Source organism: Haliotis cracherodii, unplaced genomic scaffold (assembly GCF_022045235.1).
Source record: "Haliotis cracherodii isolate W230 unplaced genomic scaffold, xgHalCrac1.p SCAF_3, whole genome shotgun sequence".
Lineage (NCBI taxonomy): Eukaryota > Metazoa > Mollusca > Gastropoda > Lepetellida > Haliotidae > Haliotis > Haliotis cracherodii.
The window spans coordinates 21,916,941-21,929,226 of record NW_027266286.1 but is presented as its reverse complement, the minus strand read 5'-3'; the positions used below and the strand labels follow the sequence as shown (position 1 = coordinate 21,929,226).

Sequence of the window (12,286 nt, the reverse complement as noted above, 5' to 3'; positions counted from 1 at the left end):
ACATTTCTCTTGTAATTATACCAATTAATCAAAATCAATGAAAAAGTTAAATAATTAAGAATCAATTAATTTTATGAATTTACTTAAGTAATAAAGTATACTGTTTTGTCAAAAGCTTTAAAATGATATGTCACATTTCAAAAAAAAAATTCATATTTTTCAAAATATTAATTATTTAATTAGAGTCGAATTAAAATGTTTCCCCTCAGTGCATTCAAGACTAGTATAGTATAGTATAGTATAGTGTTCACTGATGTTGACTGAGTACAAAACAGCTTGATTTATTTCTGTGGCAATTTGTTTAGGGTCAAACTCTATTTCTCCTGGCCTATATACTGTCTATCTTTACGTGCACCCTATACTGTGTATATTTACATGTACACTATGCTGTGTACACGACAATCCATAATCGTTTGAAACCCAATTTACAGTGGTAACGCTTCCGCTTAACCCGAACACGTGTGTTGTTCAAAGGGCGTAATGGCTGCAGGGAATGCCTGCCATGCCCAAACTTTACATAAACAAAACTATGTCCCGAATCAGTGTTTCCAGTGTATGTTTGTATTGCCCAACCTAGTTACATGTTAACAACCTCGTTTGTACCAGTGTATTCAGCACTATCGCTCCGTGGGGATTCCAGGGTATCAAACATATCCAGGAATCTAGGAAAATTTGGCAGGACACTGCGTTGCCTGACTGCCTGTGTTTCATATTGCCCGATCACGTGTATCCCCACTCCCCCTAGCCACACCCCCCTAGCCCCACCCCCTAGCCCCACCCCCTAGCCCCACCGCCTAGCCCCACCGCCTAGCCCCACCTACGACCACGTCTGTGTAACAAGGCAATCCGTTACGACTCACCTTTAAAATCTCAGAGAGTTGCGTGATGTTTAGACACCAAGTGGATAGCTTGTTTGACATGCATATCAACAACACGTAATTACCATTACAAAACATGCAGCTAATGTCACGCTGACTTCTTAGTGAGCCCACAATCCGAAAGTGTATTTATTCATGAAAAGCTTACACCACAATGAAAGAGCTGTCTATAACCTGTCTGTCTGCACCCACCCTTGATGGGTCTATAATTAATAGATGAAATGTAGTCAGTTGGTTTTGAAATAACTTTACTGTACTACTTTTCTTGTATACGACTTACTAGGCAGTGTCTTTATAAACTAATATCAGTCAAAGACCTTCTGGGCTGTGAGAAAATTTGTACAAATTATTTTGAAAGTATTTGTAATATTGCTGACAGTTTTTGTGTATTTCATTAGTTTCTTTGCAAACAGCAACAGCATCGGACGATTATTACAAATAATGGTTTCACAAGCACAATTTCACAGGGATTTTAGTTACGCTTCATAATATCGGTGTTTCCAATGATGTCAATAATTACAGATTGATAACTCTGTTATGAATCTTCAATAAAATATTTACTTTTGATATTAACAAGATATTTGTATTTTCGGTCCATGCTACGAATAAAATATCTGAATATCAAGGTAGTTTTAGTGTAGGCTATTCAACAGTAGATAATAATTGTGTACGACAATCTACAATGCAGCCCTACATCAGCAAGACACGTGGAAAACCTTATGCGCTATTTGTTGACTTTTCTAAAGGGTTTGATTCGGTATATTGATGTAAATTATGGAGGCTGTTTAATTCACGTTGAAATTAATGTATAGTATATAAGAAAACGTGTGTGAGAGACAAGGGTGTAACGTATGAATGGAAATTTGGTGTGCGACAAGGATGCATATTGAGTCCTTTATTATTATATTGTTTTTATTATCATTAGAGATTCATAATATTGGTGCCAACCGTATTCAACTACATTCAGATGTTGTATGTATTTTCCTTCTTCTATCTGCAGATGAAAGTATAATGTTTTGAAGCATAGTTGGTTATTTGCAAAACAAAATTGATATACTAGAATGTTATTGTGACTAATGGGAACTCATCGTGTTCAATAAACTAGCCAAAAAATGTTCTTTAAAGGTGGAACTTCGGACATATTTATACAATACCCATTCATTTCAATTATCAGCTCAATGACCTATACAGCAAGAGAAGCTTCAGGTCAAGACAAGAAGACTTTATTTGGAATAATGTATCTATTCGGATTTGACAAGAACTTCTTTACGATATTAATAAAAGCGACAAACCCCTTCCATTTTCATAAGAAAACTCTGCCCAAAGCAGAATCGATTGTAAATCCCGACCATATCATGAGCATGCTTCCATGAATCACCATGGTGTGTGTGTGTGCGTGCGCTGAAGAGTATTATTATTCACAGATCTGTAATCTATGGCAAAACGGAACTCACTTGATTTCTTCTTACTAAGTTAAAAGGGTTTTGCCATGGAGGGTTCTATGAACCCAACGTCAAGTAGTTCCTTGGTCTGTCAATCCGTTTGATGAGCAGACAGTCACTGTGTCTATTCTATGTGAATATAGGTTAGAAATACCAAGGTCAGTCGTATCAGCAGCCAATGTGTGTTCCATTCCTGTTTCCTTTAAGAAGTCTAGAAAATAGAGAATCCTGAGCATTATTCAGTATGGCTTTGCTGAGATCAAGGGTTAGGTTTGAAGGCTTACCCGGATGCCAGCTGTCTTCACCTTAATGCGATCAATTAAGGAAGAACTGGATGCATTGCAATCCTCGTGGTCGGACAGGAAAGCTATCAGTAATGATATATCAGCAAACCTCTGTGTGAAGAGGACTTCCAACTGTGCTGGGATTGTTGTGGTTCGGATGGAGTCCAAAGGAGGTAGCGACAGGGCCTTCTGAATGTAGGGACAAAAGGTTCATGTAGTTAGCGTCTGTCAGTGACTGGTGCTGTCACAGACAATCTTCTTTAGCCATTGCCTGTGCCAGTAAGTTTAGGTACAAAGCTTCCCACATATAACACATGTGGAGCCTGTGGATGAGGTGGGACCCTGTTGATTGCAACTGGAGGATTGTTGTTAGTGTTAGTCCCCTCTAAGTTACTATCGTTGTCGCCCAATTCCGTTGCTGTGTCAGAGGGTGTCTGTGGCCGAGTCGTCAGGGTTTTACTTCTGGTGCTGTAATTGGTGGGCTGGTATGTAGTGATAGATAGGTATTTCGTCACCCAAAGTGCAACTATTCTCTTTTTCGATACTGTGACGTATTTGTTCCTCGCGTGTATGACGACTTAGATATGTAACACTATCCAGTGTGGCCAGACGCTGTGTAGGCAGGTGGGCTTATTGTGATCATCAGTTACTGACCCATGGTAATAGGAAAGGAGACACCCTCCATGCGATCTTGTGTTTTGACACCCTAATGATTTGTGGGTCCCTTATGTTCTATTTGGCGACTGGCAGTAATGCCGGTTGATTTAACTGGATGCTTGTTGTGACGCTCTGAGAACTTGAGTATCACTAATGGCCCATTTATCGACTGGCAGTAATGCCGGGTGATTTAGCTGGACGCTTGTTGTCACCAACTGCTTGAGAACCTGCTGGAGCAGGGTCGCAGCTAATTAGCAAAGAAACCCCTATATAAACAGCACCGTCAGTGAAGTCGACAGAGGCAGGGAGGGGCACAGAAGAGGACCAAACCGACAGAGCATTCCAGAAGAAACATAGGAACAGCAACAGCCACACGAGCCAACAGCCAACAACTAACAGTCGACTCATCGCTCAGAAGGCAAGCACACTGGGGTGAGATCTAGTCACACTATGGCAAGCCTGAAACAGCCCATAGCCCCACTCACAGTCTCTGCCACGCTCTTGATAACAGTTTGCAGTACCAGCGTATAAAGAGTACTTACTGAAGCTGCTGAAACCCAGCAGCAACAAACATTGAAGCAAAGAATTCAAACTGGAATTAAATATCAAAACAGCCGCAAAGCAATCATCTGGTATACAATATCCCATTTACTGTGAAAGAGTTTGACGATGCGATACAACATAGAAAAGGCACAGCACCTGGTTTTGACACAACCAGCTACGAGATATTGAAAAACCTACCTGATCAAACCAAAAGCTTACTCACTGAGTTGTATAGCACGATATGGTCCAAAGGAGAATCCCAAAAGCATGGAAACATGCTTCAGTTATCCTGCTTCTAAAGCAAGGTAAAGACAAAGCCCTACCAAATACTTATCGACCGATCTTACTCACCTCAAACATGTGCAAAGCCATGGAAGCCATGTTTACGAAAAGGCTCATGCATCACCTTAAACTAACAACCACATCAAACCTGACCAAAGCGGCTTCAGGAGGGGACACTCATATTTAGATTATCATCTAAGACTGGAAAATGAAATTGAAAAAAGCTCAATTAAACAGACAATACGTAGCCGCAGTATTTCTGGACTTCAGCAAAGTCTTCAACATGATTTGGCATGTCAGACTCCTCACAAAACTAGCACAAAATGGAGCAGAAGGGAACATGGCAAATGTTGTGATATCTTTCACTTAGCATCAAATACTGTCTTGAGCCGCCTCGACGGAATACAATACCAAGCCCTAATGCTGGCCACAGGCACTTCACTAGAAGCACTACAAGTCGAAACTAAGAAGAGAGCAGGCTATAATATCGTTCTGGGGACGAACATCAAACCCTTTGGTTAAAAAGATATGTCAAGACAAAAACACTCGAGATTAAGCCCTAGCTCGGAAAAAATCCCTCTCTAAAGCCATCTGGGATACTAGTACAAGAACTCATCCGAAGTCACAATTGTGATGACATTCAGCCTCCAGAAAGTCACTACAAAGGGTTACACCCTCCCTGGACTTTAAAAACTCCCAAAGTAGATACAGCTTTAACATCAGAAGTCACTAAAAAGGAAAATCCAACCCTACCACGATCAGTAGCTATCACTAAAATTCAAACTACTTTGGACAGCTGGGCCCATATATACACTGATGGATCCAAGAATCCTATCAACAACAGTGCTGGTTACGGGATCCATATCCACAGCTCCAAACCCCATGCACATTCGGTTCGCCTGGAGGCAATTCATCATGCACTCAAACTCATACCGGAACTTCCGGAAGCAAAGGCAGTCGTCCTATTAGACTCGCTAGGTGCACTTCAAGGCATCAGCAGCAGAAACTCAAACTCTAGCCAAAACACAGTCAATAATATTCTGTACGAATATACAAAACTATCGGACCAAGGGCAACAGGTGGAGCTGTGTTGGAACTCCTCTCACATAGATATTCATAGAAATGAAAAACAGACACAATAGCTCTAGACGAAGCGGAGATACAGCCTATTCCCTTTAGTAAACTAGAGATAAAAATCAAAATCAAAGCCTCTATAGCAGAAAGATGGCAAGACCTGTGGGACGCAAGTTAGATCGGCAGATGGCTATACAAAATTCAACCCAAGATCCAACAAAAGCCAAACTCACACTCAAATGAACGGAAAGTTGAAATTGCCATCTCACGCCTCAGACTCGGTCACACAAAGAACAATGACAAGTTTTGTTCATCTTGCAGTTGGGCTGAATCCATTGCTCACTCTTGTTACTGGAATGTCAAGACCAAGCCCCAGCCCGGACTCGGTTAAACAAGAATTGCAGTTAGATCCGCCCTTTGTCATAGATCTCCTAAAGCCAAGAGATGCAATAGCGAAGGCCAAACTAACTCTATTTTTGAGAGATGGACAGCTACTCGAACGTATATAAACAGAGCAGCCAAAGATAAAAATGAAATTATATCAATATACGAAAATAGAAATCATATCAATACAAAAACAGAAATTCTGTGAATACCAAACTCACAATAGATATGTGTACCCTACTCACATACAGGAGTCCCAAAGAGGGACAGGTCAGCCGAAATTGCTTTGGCAAAAGGCGACCTGTTAAACACTTAATGCAACAACAACAAAGCTGCTGAAATCATTGACCGTTTGTCTGTTGTGCGTTAGATACCGGATTAGTTGGCGGAATGGTTTACCACACTGTCAACTGTGTATAGTCAGTGTGCCTGGAACATGTAATCAACCCACTGATCGTAATGCCGATAACTGACCAATCTTGACACGTGGTAACGTGTACCTCCCATCAGCATCTGCCTATCGCCCTTTCCCTCTTCTTTCAATTGCCCTTTCCATCTTCTTTCAATTGCCCTTTCCATCTTCTTTCAATTGCCCTTTCCCTCTTCTTTCAATTGCCCTTTCCCTCTTCTTTCAATTGTCCTTTCCCTCTTCTTTCAATTGTCCTTTCCATCTTCTTTCAATTGCCCTTTCCATCTTCTTTCACTTGCCCTTTCCCTCTTCTTTCAATTGCCCTTTCCATCTTCTTTCAATTGCCCTTTCCATCTTCTTTCAATTGCCCTTTCCTTCTTCTTTCAATTGCCCTTTCCCTCTTCTGTCAATAGCCCTGGCGTGGTCGTTGTGTTTTTACGCTGGTTCAGGTGCCACAGTTGACAACTACACATTGTGTTTCAGGTGCATCAAACTCTCACGCTTATTTAAAGTCATTTTACACGAGATCCCTTGACTAGAACTGGGGATGTCAGAAACACAGGCGATGCTTTAGGTGATTAATTTACAGCAATGTTTTAACAACATTTTGATTTTAATTACGACAAATAGTTTAATGTTTGGTAAAGTGTTTTTGCCCGTTAGTGTATATATCTGAGCATTACTTTAATTAGTCAAATATCTGTTCAATAGTAGAGTAAAGTTAATTATACAAAAGAAGAAAGAAATATGCAAATAACAGGTAAATGTATGGAAAAACTCTGTTCTATGTAAAATATGCCTGTTGCCATTGGGGGCACGGGTGGCCCAGTCATCTAAGGCGCCGCGATTCGCTGTGCAGAGTTGCGTCCCTTGGGCACGCCAGTTATCTATGATTGTGGGTTCAAATCCCGGTTCGCCCCAATTATGTTTCTAGGTTTGTCAGCACCATACCCGTGCTCGTGGGTCTCACCGAAGTGTTAAACGTCTAGGCCTGCATCACCTCTGGCTTTCCTCCCACATTAAGCTGACAAGCCGTGATATAACTGTAATACTATTAAAAACGGCGTTAAACCCAACTCACTCACTGTCGCCATTGAGTACTTGTATAAAGATTGAGATCAAGGCGCGTCTGCTTTCCGTTGTGACATCCTGTGGTCGGAAACATTAACATAGTTGTGATCAGACCAAGGATCACACTAAAGTCTAATAATAGCATAGTCGGACACTAATTACCAGAGGAAGCGCAAAGTTCAGGTTTAAATGTCTCATGACTTAATACTTGAACTTATTTTGATTTAATCAGAACCAATCAAACAAGATAGACACTATTATAGCTTATACACAGGAGTGGAAGCAAGTTAAGGCGCGACTGTGAATGTTATCTGCTTCTTATTTGCATATGGTTGTGTACACATATGGGATTAAAGACCACTGCAGTTAGCATATTCCTACATGTACCGCGCAGCAACTTCAGATTTATGCGGTGTAATCTAGGTCAACAGCGAGGTGAATGTTATCTGCTTCTTGTTTGCATATGGTTGTGTACACATATGGGATTAAAGACCACTGCAGTTAGCATATTCCTACATGTACCGCGCAGCAACTTCAGATTTATGCGGTGTAATCTAGGTCAACAGCGAGGTGAATGTTATCTACTTCTTATTTGCATATGGTTGTGTACACATATGGGATTAAAGACCACTGCGGTTAGCATATTCCTACATGTACCGCGCAGCAACTTCAGATTTATGCGGTGTAATCTAGGTCAACAGCGAGGTGAATGTTATCTGCTTCTTGTTTGCATATGGTTGTGTACACATATGGGATTAAAGACCACTGCAGTTAGCATATTCCTACATGCACCGCGCAGCAACTTCAGATTTATGCGGTGTAATCTAGGTCAACAGCGAGGTGAATGTTATCTGCTTCTTATTATTTGCATTTGGTTGTGTACACATATTACTCACTGGATTGTCTGGTCCAGACTCGATTATTTACAGACCGCCGTCATATAACTGGAATATTACTGAGTGCGGCGTTAAACAACAAACCAACCAACCAACCCACACATGGGATTAAAGATCACTGCAGTTAGCATATTCCTACATGCACCGCGCAGCAAATTCGGAGTTATGCGGTGTAATCTAGGTCAACAGCGAGAGGAAGTGTGTGTGTGTTATCCTGCAGGCGACAAGTTTCTATATTGAGGCATTGCACCTGATTACTGTGTCATGTGCACTTGACACTTGTAACACTTCACAGCCGTCGTACAGTATATAGTTGATCTGCTGGTTGATCGCTAAACTTGTATTATGTGACAATCACACGATTAAAAGGTTTCAAACAAATTGACTGATCAGTTTGAATGCACTCCTTTTGCAATGGGGAGCCACTGGGTTTAGTAATCAGCGGTCCATGATAGATTTAATTCTATGTCGTGACAGTACATATATGCCCGGATGGTTTAAAGTGACAGTACATATATGCCTGGGTGGTTTAACGTGACAGTACATATATGCCTGGATGGTTTAATGTGTCGGTACATATATGCCTGGATGGTTTAATGTGACAGTACATATATGCCTGGATGGTTTAACGTGACAGTACATATATGCCTGGGTGGTTTAACGTGACAGTACATATATGCCTGGATGGTTTAACGTGACAGTACATATATGCCTGGATGGTTTAATGTGACAGTACATATATGCCTGGATGGTTTAACGTGACAGTACATATATGCCTGGATGGTTTAACGTGACAGTACATATATGCCTGGATGGTTTAATGTGACAGTACATTTATGCCTGGATAGTTTAACGTGACAGTACATATATGCCTGGATGGTTTAATGTGACAGTACATTTATGCCTGGATAGTTTAACGTGACAGTACATATATGCCTGGATGGTTTAATGTGACAGTAAATACATCCCTGAATGGTTTAATGTGACAGTACATATATACCAGGATGGTTTAATGTGACAGTATATATATACCTGGATGGTTTAATGTGACAGTATATTTATGACTGGATGGTTTGATGCGACAATATCAATATGCCTGGATGGTTTAATATGCCAATAAGAATGTGCCATGATTGTATACTGTAACAATAACAATATGCCTGGATGGTTTAATGTGTAAATAGCAATATGCCTGGATGGTTTAATATGACAAAAGCAATTTGCCAGGCTTGTATAATGTGACAATAACAATGTGCCTGTATGGTTTTATTTGACAATATCAATATGCCTGGATGGTTTTATTTGACAATACATAAATGACCGAATGTAGATGGTTTTTTCTGTGACAACAGCAATATGCCATATTGTTTTTTTATGTGACATTATATATATGCATCCACCGACTGAATGTTTGTCTTTACTAGAGTGAGTGAGTTGGGTTTAATTCCGCTTTCAACAGTATTCCAGTTATATCGCTACGCGTCTGCTTAATGTGGGAGGAAAGCCCGGAGTGATGCAGGTCTCAGACGTTTACCACTTCGGTGAAACCCACGAGGACGGGTATGGTGCTGACAAACCTAGAAACATAATTGGGGCGAACCGGGATCGAACCCACAATCAAAGGTTTCTAGCGTGCCCAAGGGACGCAACTCTGCACAGCGAATCGCGGCGCCTTAGACGACTGGGCCACCCGTGCCCTCTGTCTTGACAAGAGATTTGTTGTGTTCGACCATAGATAATTTTGTAAAGCCATGTCAGTATTATTATAATTATACGGGGATTTATCTTGGATTGCCCTTGGCAGGGAAATTGAGAAAATCATTATTTTGATAAAGATTTGGGATTGAATTCAATGCAGTTATGTTAGACTAAGCAGCAACGCCTCTTCCTCTATAGTTGCCCTGTTATCAGTGAAATACACGTCACCCAACAAGCCATAGTATTACTTATCAATATATAATGTTATTAAAATGATAGTGATGACCCACCACACACGATCCCTGACCAAATCAGAAGTCAATCACATATGCTCTCATTTATGTTTGTTTTGCTTGACCTTATAACATTCAGTTATTGACACCGATATGTAACTGGAAGAAGACACCACGTTAGCCACATTAACAAGTCAAAATGTCACCTTAGTAAACTTCGACGGCAGAAGTTCCCAACTTTCTCAATTTTGTCTCCGTCCCTTACGGCTCAGACCTTGTCCAGGGTTCCAAGGATATTTCCTGTCAGAACATAGACAACGACACAGAGAGGCGTTCAGCAGCTCGACCACCCAGACACTCTCCACAAGCAAAGAGGGAAATAGAAACCTCACGAGGTGTTGGGTGGGTTATGATGACATTATATTAGAATTGGGTTGTATTCACGATATGGGCTACACTGTCAGCGAGGCGATGCAGTCTCCGGGCCTGATTTGACCATGCACCAGACTTCGTGATATATAACATGGGTGCATTTGGAGCTGCATGCCGCGTGCTGAAAACTTGACCTAGATACTATGAAATACTGTAAGGGATATTCTCGCGTTCTCGCGATCTCGGCCTTTAGAAATAAGGCCTCGGTTTTGGGGACTTATCTATTGGGAGCTAGCCTTGAAACAAGAAAGAAGAGAGCTGTGAGGTCTTTAGGGTTTATTCAAGCAAGTGTCTCATATCATTCAAGTTACATCAATTTATATATAATAGTGACGTACAATGATAATAATGATAATAATATGCTAACACAGTGTCCATCTAATAAAGGCATAATAATAAAGGCAATGTATTTAATATTGGAGTATGTACGGTAACATTATACAACAGATGCCGTATTTACTAGAATAATAACGGTAATGCCAAATAACATTTCTTAACAGCTAAATTGAATAGTCGTAACATTTCAATAGGGCATGTACGGTAGACTGCGCAAACTGCTTAGATGAGGAACATGACATCTACTTATGAAAAGACGGTAAACATTAATATTTGTAGTTTCAGTAATAATTATCACAACATAATTATTTCGGCAAATACTGAAAGTAAATACTTGATCCAAATAAAGATACGAATGTACGCGGTAGAAGATATAGCTCGGTTTTAGTTAGTGTAATTATTAGTTTTAGTAGTGATTACTTTGATGACTACGGTAATGAATCACGGCGGCTGTGTTGCTTTTGACTACGCGCATTTACGGAGCTAGACGATAACAGCTAATGGAATGAATATGGTAATTGTATACTTAAACGATGCGCGTTTGTATGTACGTTGTTATGAAGTATAAAGGATGACTATAACAGTATTTAAATGACTACGGTAATGAAATTGTGGTATAGGCTGTGTTGCAACTATATGAGGGACGGGACTCTTTACAATATATTCAAATACTTACTTAATGAGGATAAAACCTAAATATGCAATGCGTTGTTATAGCCTATTCTGTAAGCGCACACGGAAGGTAAAGCTGCTCATATAACCTTTGAACGGTGGACTGTCGGCGGAAAATATGGAATAACCGACCTACGTATAGAATAAATCTTGCTTGAAACAGGTGTGTTACTTCTAGGAACCGGTTTGTGACTAAGCTAGAAGTACGCTACGCTACTGCACGGAAATATAAACGGTATATGCATCTGGCATTTTGAAAAGATGCTGTTAGACATAGAAGGGGAAAATAATCATGAATGTCGAAATATAGGAGAGAACTATTGGTGCCGCATATTAATGACACATAAACTGGAGGAGCCCACAACGCATTACACTTCAAACAACACTGGAAAGTGCTTGAGTATTAAAGGGTAAATAATATATATAATGAGCAGTCATTTAGAACTTGTACACAGTAGATAGAGAGTTACAATATGGCAGTACTAATTCAACTTAACTATAACATTTTCTAGACAATAATAACAATGAAATAAGAAGTTTAGTCATAAAATAGGAATATTTAAATGTTTCTCACCTTGAAACAAGAGAGAAGAGAGCTGTGAGGTCTTTAGGGTTTATTGAAGCAAGTGTGCTGAGGACCAACACCCAAGGAGTTATAGACCCCCACAGCTCTACTCGTATCACATTAACAATTACTTTGAAGTTATAATTTCGGTCTCTGTTACCTGCCCTAGGCTGTCAAAGTTGACTACACAAGGGCAGGTGGTAATAGAATAGTATCAGTATTGCCCAATAAGAATTTTTTAAAATTTTAATTACAGTTTTAGATGATGGTCAAAACCTGCGCCAGCTGGTAACAAAACATTTATCAAGAGAACAAGGGCCGTTGTCCCGGTATAAACTCTCCCCCGTACAATTTCTCCCCCCGCAGATTTTATACCGGTTATCAGTTTATTCATATATAACTGTAAGGCCACAGGCCCATAGTACAGAAT

The 12,286-nt window shown here is 40.2% G+C and overlaps 1 protein-coding gene across 1 annotated transcript in view; it reads right to left on the bottom strand.

Moving 5' to 3' along the window:
• The window catches only part of LOC139473718 (thymidine phosphorylase-like), a 40,466-nt gene extending 30,256 nt beyond the window's left edge, over positions 1-10,210 (bottom strand). The window contains exon 1 of the mRNA XM_071256437.1: positions 10,058-10,210. The gene's annotated coding sequence lies outside the window, so the exon portion shown is untranslated. The remainder of the gene's footprint in view (positions 1-10,057) is intronic.
• Between the last annotated feature and the right edge of the window lie 2,076 nt (positions 10,211-12,286).